Raw genomic sequence first — 8,327 nt, 5'->3', positions numbered from 1 at the left:
AGTTCTAAACCTTCAAATTGCCAACTTTAGGCAAAACAAGCCAAATCAACCTAGGGGCCTCCGAATTCAATTTCAGGCATAAGCCCAAGTCCAAAATCACTATACGAACTTATCGAAGCCATCAAAATACCGTTCCGGGGTCTTTTTCACAAAAGTCAAACATCGGTCAACATTTCCAACTTAAGCTTCTAAAATGGAAAACATTATTCCAAATCAATCCTGGAACTCTCGAAAATCGAAACCAGCCACACATGCAAGTCATAATATACAATATGAAGCCACTCAAGACCTCGAACCACTGAATAGAATGCTAAAGCTCAAAACGACTGGTCAGGTTGTTACATCAACTCAAGTGGATCTTAATGGGTTAGCAATGGAAGTTGATGGTAAAAATCTTGCTGCATGTTTAACCACCTTTGTAGATGATGGTACTGTAGAGAGTCATAGGTACTTCCTTGCACATAGAACTATGCTTAAAATGCTTAAAGACCATGGCTTTGCAATACCCAATTCAGAAATTGACATCTCTCTTCAAGAATTCAGAGGAAATATGGTCAAAGACCTGATATTGAGTGTCTCCGAATCAACGCTATGCACAGGACTGACCTTACTAACAAGGTCAGTTCAGTTACCCCTCCTCTGTCCTTTTTTAAGATCACCTCTTTTTTAGCTTCTTATAGTTAAGTATTATCTAAAGTTCCAGTCTTTTTGCCTCATCAAAGAAATTTCCAATCATTTTATCTCTTTGCAAGTATGAAGAGGTAGTTAGGATGAAACTCTCCCATCTCACTAAAGAAAATCCTAGAGAGAAACTCTCCCTCCTCACTAAAGAAAATACTAATCCCTACTAATCCTTAAACAAATTCTGAATTTATAACTATGCAACTTCCAAACTCCTCTCATCTAATCCCTCCAAAACCACTGGATATTGATTCAACACAATCCACCATGGTGTCTGCCCCATCTATCTCAAGTTTTAAACAAAAATTAATAGATGGAATGCATGAAGGTCAAATCAATATGATTATTGATTCTAATCTTGAAGAAAAATCTGAATCACATAATGAAGGAAATGGAGATCAATCCATCCACTCAGATCAGGAACAAAAACAAAAGGTTCAATTATCTCCAGAGGACCTCCGGAGAATATATCATCCATGGAGATTTTCAACCATAATCAAGCTTCAAGGAGAAGAATCCAATAGCATATACTTAAAAGGAAAATTCAAGATTTGTGGAAAATTAAAGAAAATTTCCCTCTGATTGATCCAAGGTTGGACTACTACATTACAAAGTTTAATAATGAGGATAGCATGCTTAAAGCACTTCATAATGGTCCTTGATTTATTTTGGTCATTTTCTTTCAGTCCAAAAATGGGTACCAAACTTCATAGCTTCGGAGGCAAAAATATCCCTAACAGCCATTTGGATTCTACTACGACAATTACCAACTGAATTCTATGATGGACTCATTTTAAAGAAAGTTGGAAACAAAATTGGTAGATTATTAAAGATTGATGCATGTACTTCCTGAACCCTTAGAGGAAGATATGCTAGGCTTTGCATTGAAATTCCACTTGAAGTGCCAGTAACTCCCTATGTTTTTATTGGCCAACACAAGCAAGAAATCTACTATGAGGGAGTAAATTTTTTATGTAAAAAGTGTTGCAGACTAGGGCATTCAATGGCCAATTGCCAATATACAATACCAAGGACCACCCCTGCCAGTTCACAGGAAGTTCACGCCAGCAACCAATCCAAAGACTCTGAGGAATCTCAAGACAAAAGGCAAGATGTCTCTCTCCTACCCAAGGAAAGCAACTAGCAAACGGTAGTGTTCCCCAATAAGAAAAAAACCAATCATAATACAAAGGTGATACACTCCACATCTGGTAAGTGTCATGACCCAATCACACTCTCTCCAGGTAACACTCCATCTCTTTCATTAAATGAGAATTCAATAGGAAGATCTCTCGTCAATAGTAATACCACTACTGCTGCATCTTCTAAAGTCCTTAGAAAAACTCAGTTAGCTAGGATGTACATTACTACTGGAAATAAGTTTGATACATTGGTTCCTCCGCCAAAGCTAGATAATTTGGATAAAACAAATCTAGATAATAACGAGTTAAACTGCATTGCTAATGATGTGGCACCTAACCAACCTATGGATGTCCAAATGGCTAATAAAAAAGATAGCCAATTAAATGACATGCAGGCTAATAATTCTTTATCTAAGGGTAATGAAACCCTAAGCGACCCTATCAACAAGCAGAATAATCTCTCCAAGACACGCCATCTTCCAAATGACCCCCTAATCACCCCTACTGATAAAAATCCCTCTTGCATGGGTGATAACCCTCCTCTTCTAAGAGACCTACACGTGTCCAAGAAACTCTTAAAAAACTCACAAATGGCCAATGCAGCCAACCACGTTTCAACTACAAAATCTAACCAATATCTTTTAAATTCCACTCCTCCAGGTAACTACAAAGATATGCAAGTAGATACTATAATAGTTAGCTACCCTACTCCTTCGGTGAACTCAATACCAGCCCTAAAGAACTCAATACACTGCCTAAATACAAACCACCGACAATCCTTTAAAAATGCCAAGGATCCCAATCTCTCAGAGAAGGAGGTATCGCCTAGTACAAATATTGAGACACCAAGCTGCTCTAAACATGGAAAATCCTCCTCTTCCTCCAAATACTCCATCGAGCAACAAAATTTTCTTCATTCAACCCCCACTACCCCAAGATCATCAACCCCTCTCATGGGTGGAACAAAAACTAATGGGGCATGCAATAACATTCAATATGGTGTTGGATGGTCAAGAGACAATCATTGTCCTTCAGAACTCTCACTTCCTAGCCCAGTTAGTATCAGAGGGAATGCACATGGCAATGAACAATTACCTCAACCAAGTGTGGATGAACAACATCCTTCACCCTCTTGCTCCATCGATGAACTTAAGTCAAGCTCAAGCCATGAGAAATCACTGGAGCTTACCACCCTACTTCAATCCCATCCAAAATCAAAATGTCCCAGTGGAACTTCCCTTATTTCCCCCGAGGGAAATCACCAACATGAACCCCATCTTCATGCCTTGGTCAATTCCAGTGAAAAATACACAAGCTCAACCAAACCCCTCCCTATGCAAATCCAGCTCAACAACAAAACCCACCAAATGTTCCACCACAAATGCCACAACCTATTCCACCACCAGTACAACATCCAGCTCCTTATGCTCAGCCCCCACCCAATGCACCAGAACCAAAAAATGTTCAAATGGAGGAAGAAGAGGAGATAAACCTACTGGGGTCCGGACCAGTCCTAGAATTTTCAAGTCTCAACGAGGTAAAAGTGTTTCTTTTCAGGGATCTACTAGAGAAGAGATATGTGCTCAGTTTCCCTCCAACACTTTACAAGTGCTCAATGGATGTGAGGCCCCCTCAGGACCCAACGGTAGGGAACCATGCAATGATCTTAGTCTCTACACTAAGGAGGAACCCAGTGATGCAAGCTCAGATGGAAAATGATGCGACAAACAACCATGCAATGATGTTTAGGCCTACTAACATTATTATATGGAACATCCGTGGAGGTAACAATGAGAACTTCAGGGTTAATTTTAGAGAAATGATAGATACACATAGGCCATGCATGGTTACACTGTTGGAAACAAGAATGGAAAATCACATCTCCCTACGTAGTGATTTTGCCTTCTCTGAAATGATTGAGGTTCCAAGTGATGGTCAATCTGGAGGCATGGTGATCCTCTGGGATTCCAGTGTGGTTAAGGTTCATAACTTTGTTAGGAGAAACCAAGAGATTCATGCCACTATTGAGGTACTCCCCTCTCATACTTCTTGGCCCTTTTCCTCTATTTATGCTAGCACAAAGATTGATAAAAGACGTGAGTTATGGAACAATATAGAAAACATTAATACTAGTTATAAGGGTCCTTGGTTATTTGGGGGGACTTTAACGATATCCTTAGTTCAAATGATAAGCTGGGTGGTAACCCCATTAACCGTAGGCGTAGCAACTCTATTTGGAATAGCAAAAACAATTGTTACTTACTAGACCTTGGTTATAAAGGATGCAAATATACTTGGTATAATCATAGGAAAAAATCTAAGAGTTTAATTATGGAGAGACTAGATAGAGTCTTTGTTAACAAAGATTGGTTATCTCTATATCCTAAAGTTGTAGTCATACACCTTCCTAAGACACATTCCGATCATAACCCTTGTTACTTAATCTCTCCCCCAAAAATGTGAATCATTTTAATAAACCTTTCCGTTTGGAAACTATTTGGTGCAGACATCCGGACTTTATTAACTTAGTTGTCACACCTCCTTTTTCACTACACCCCTGGAAGGGCAAAATAAGGGAGTTATTTCTAACTTGAAGTGACAATCGAAATGGGATTATTTAATTAAAAAGATTCAGAGTCGCCACTTGGGAGATTTACGGTGTCCCAAGTCACCGGTTAAATCCCGAATCGAGGAAAATATTGACTCTGTTTTACAGTCCGCGAACCAGAAATCCGGTTAAGGAATTCTGTTAACCCGGGAGAAGCTGTTAGGCATTCCCGAGTTCCATGGTTCTAGCACGGTCGGTCAACTGCTATTATTGGCCTAATCATCTGATTTATTACAAGTTTTAAACCCAGGTGAATTTTTAACCTAAACCGCTTTTGATTATTTTTAAAGAAAGATTTGCAACGTCATTTAAAATATGTCTTGAACCTGTCACGACCCCAACCCCGGTCGTGATGGCGCCCAACACACTGCTACGCAAGCCGGACCAATTAAATAACCTTAACCATTTTATCCAGTTCATGAATTAATTAACATAGATAGTTACTAAGTCAAAATACTAAAATCCGGGAATAGAGTTAAACATGCAGAAATCCCAAAATATAAAATAACTACACACCCCGAAGAATCCGGTGTCACAAGTCTGAGTCTCTAATACATGAGTATCAACCTACTACATATCGTTCTCTAGAAATGCGGAAATAAAATAAATAAGATAGAAGGAAGATCAGGACTGCAAACGTCAAATGCAGCTACCTTGAAAGTCCCATATATGATTCTAGGCAGAGAAGTCCTCACTCAGCCTCAGTAGTACCTGGATCTGCACGCAAGGTGCAGGGAGTAATGTGAGTACTCCGCCCCAGTGAGTAATAAACATAAATAAAGACTGAGAATAAGAAATCCTGAATAGGCACAAAGTAATTCTATAAATACAGCAACCTGAACCCAGTAGCATAAACAGTAAATCAGTGAAAATAATTATTGAAATATCACAACAGATAAATAAGTAAATGACAATCAAAATATGCAATGCAACACATAGACCGGACCTCTCCAGTACCCGTTGCAGCGTGCAGCCCGCTCCATTTATTTATCGTCGACGGCGCTCACTGGGGGTGTGCAGACTCCGGGAGGGGCCCCTTACGGCCCAAGCGCAATAATAAGCCATATCGTGGCATCAACTAGGCCCTCAGCCTCATATCAATATCAATATCATACCGCTGCGGCGCGCAGCCCGATCCCATACTCAGTCCAAAATCACATAAGCCTCTCGGGCACATTAATATAGAAATATTTAGCCCAAACATCATTTAAAAATATTAATTAATTTTCTAGTTTGAGAAAAGTGGCTGATTTTGCAAAACAGTATTAAATTCTAGGATGAGTTCAATGATATGTAGAAATGGTAAGAAACCAGTAATAACAATCCCTGAAGGATTTAATCGATTGGCACGAAGCCCAAATATAGCAAGCAGTTCAATTAAAATAATATGCAGTATGTTCATCTACCGGGACGGACCAAGTCACAATCCCCAATGGTGCTCTACCCTACGCTCGCTACCCGGCGTGCAAGTCACCTCAATATAGCACTACGATGTGCAAACACGGGGTTTCAAACCCTCAGAACAGCATTTACATCTATTACTCACCTTAAGCCGGCCAAAATCCTAGTTCGCTATGCCCTTGCCTCTCGAATCGATCTCCTCGTGCGCCGAATCTGATCAAAACCACAATGAATATGTCGCAATATGCCAATGGAACAATACCCAAGCGAAAACAATCGAAAAATAGCTGAAATCTCGAAATTAGCAAAACCCGAGCCCTGGGTCCACTTCCTAAAATAAGAAAATTTAACATCAACGGATTCCTTATCTCACCGCGAGTCTATACATGTAAAGATTACAAAAATCAGAGTCCAAATGAACCCTCAAATCCCCATTTTAACTCTTAAGTTTCAAGCTCTAACCTCCATTCTAACTCCTTATTTCCTTGGTTTTTCAGTCTAAATTCACAATAAAAACGTGTTTTTAGTTCATAGGACTTACCTCCAATCAATCCCCGTCGAAATCCTCTTCAATTCTCGTCCGAAATCTCTCAAGGTTGCTCGAAAATGGTGGAAATAAGACTTGGTTCGCGGATGAAATATTTAATAAAACCCTTCTGTCAGCTGACATTTAAATCTATGCGAACGCGAGGGTCCACTCGCATTCGCGATGAACAAAATTGCTTCTGACCAAAAATAGCCTACGCAAACGCGAAGGGCAACTGCCCTGGGACCCATTTCCTTTATGCGAATGCGGACCTTCTCCCGCGAACGCGAAGCTTGATCACCTAACCCTTCGCGATCGCGAGTCCTCCAATGCGAACGCGAAGGTCAAAAGTCCTGGCCCTCAAATTCCTTCTACGCGAACGCGATGGCCCACACGCGTTCGCGAAGGCCAATAACCTGCTGCACTGACTGCAGAATTTTTGCAACATTTTTCCAAGTTCAAACCTCCCGTTAGCCATCCGAAATCACCCCGAGGCCCCCGGGACCTCAACCAAAAGCAGCAATGTATCCTAAAACATCATTCAAACTTGCTCCAATCGTCAAAACACCTCAAACAACACCAAAACCATCAAATTACATCGGATTCAAGCCTAAGTTCTTCTAAAACTTCCGAAACACGCATTCGATCAAAAACCCAACCAAAACACCTCTGAATGGCCTGAAATTTTGCACACACATCCCAAATCACCTAATGAAGCTACTGCAACACTAGGGATTCCATTCCGACCCTCAAAATCTCACCTATCAACCGGAATTCGCCAAAATACTAACTTCGCCAATTCAAGCCTAATTCTACACGAACCTCCAAAATTACTTCCGATCACACTCCTAAGTCACAAATCATCCCCCGAAGCTAACCAAATCATGGGAATTCATATCTGAGCCCTCTAACACAGAAGTCAATGTCCGGTTGACTTTTCCAAAACAAACCTTCCTTAAAGAGACTAAGTGTCTCATTTCCTTCTAGAACCAATCCAAATCAACTCGTTCATACCCAACACTGATAATGAAGCATACAGAAATAGAAAATGGGGCAAACAGGGCGGTAACTCACGTGACGACGGGTTGGGTCATCACATCCTCCCCAACTTAAACAAACGCTCGTCCTCGAGCGAGTCAAGAAACATACCTGAAGCCTTAAATAGGTGAGGGTATCTGCTCCGCATCTCCCGCTCGGTCTCCCAGGTAGCCTCTTCCACGGGCCGACCTCTCCACTGCACTTTCACCGAAGCAACATCCTTTGACCTCAACTTTCGAACCTGACGATCCAAAATGGCTGCTGGCTCTACATCATAAGTCAAGTCACCCTCCAGCTGAACTGTGCTGAAATCTAGAACATGGGACGGGTCCCCAATGTACTTTCGCAGCATAGAAACATGAAAAACTGGATGCACGCCCGACAAGCTAGGTGGCAAGGCAAGCTCATAAGCCACCTCCCCAATCCTCCTATGTACCTCAAAAGGCCCAATGAATCGCGGACTCAGCTTCCCTTTCTTTCCGAATCTCATAACACCCTTTGTGGGTGAAACCTTCAGCAAGACCTTCTCACCAATCATATAGGATACATCTCTGACCTTCCTGTCCGCATAACTCTTCTACCTCGACTGCGTTGTACGGAGTCTCTCCTGAATCACCTTCACCTTCTCCAATGCCTCCTGAACCAAATCTGTCCCCAACAATCTAGCCTCCCCGGGCTCAAACCAGCCAACTGGAGATCTACACTGTCTCCCATACAAGGCCTCACACGGTGCCATCTGAATGCTGGACTGATAGCTATTGTTGTAGGCAAACTCTGCAAGCGGTAGAAACCGATCCCATGACTCTCCAAAATCAATAACGCAGGCGCGTAACATATCCTTCAATATCTGAATGGTGCGCTCGGACTGCCCGTCCGTCTGAGGGTGAAAAGCTGTGCTCAACTGCACCTGAGTACCCAACTCTCGCTGAAC

Source organism: Nicotiana attenuata, chromosome 2 (genome assembly GCF_001879085.1).
Source record: "Nicotiana attenuata strain UT chromosome 2, NIATTr2, whole genome shotgun sequence".
Lineage (NCBI taxonomy): Eukaryota > Viridiplantae > Streptophyta > Magnoliopsida > Solanales > Solanaceae > Nicotiana > Nicotiana attenuata.
Note: the sequence above shows the minus strand (reverse complement) of the source record.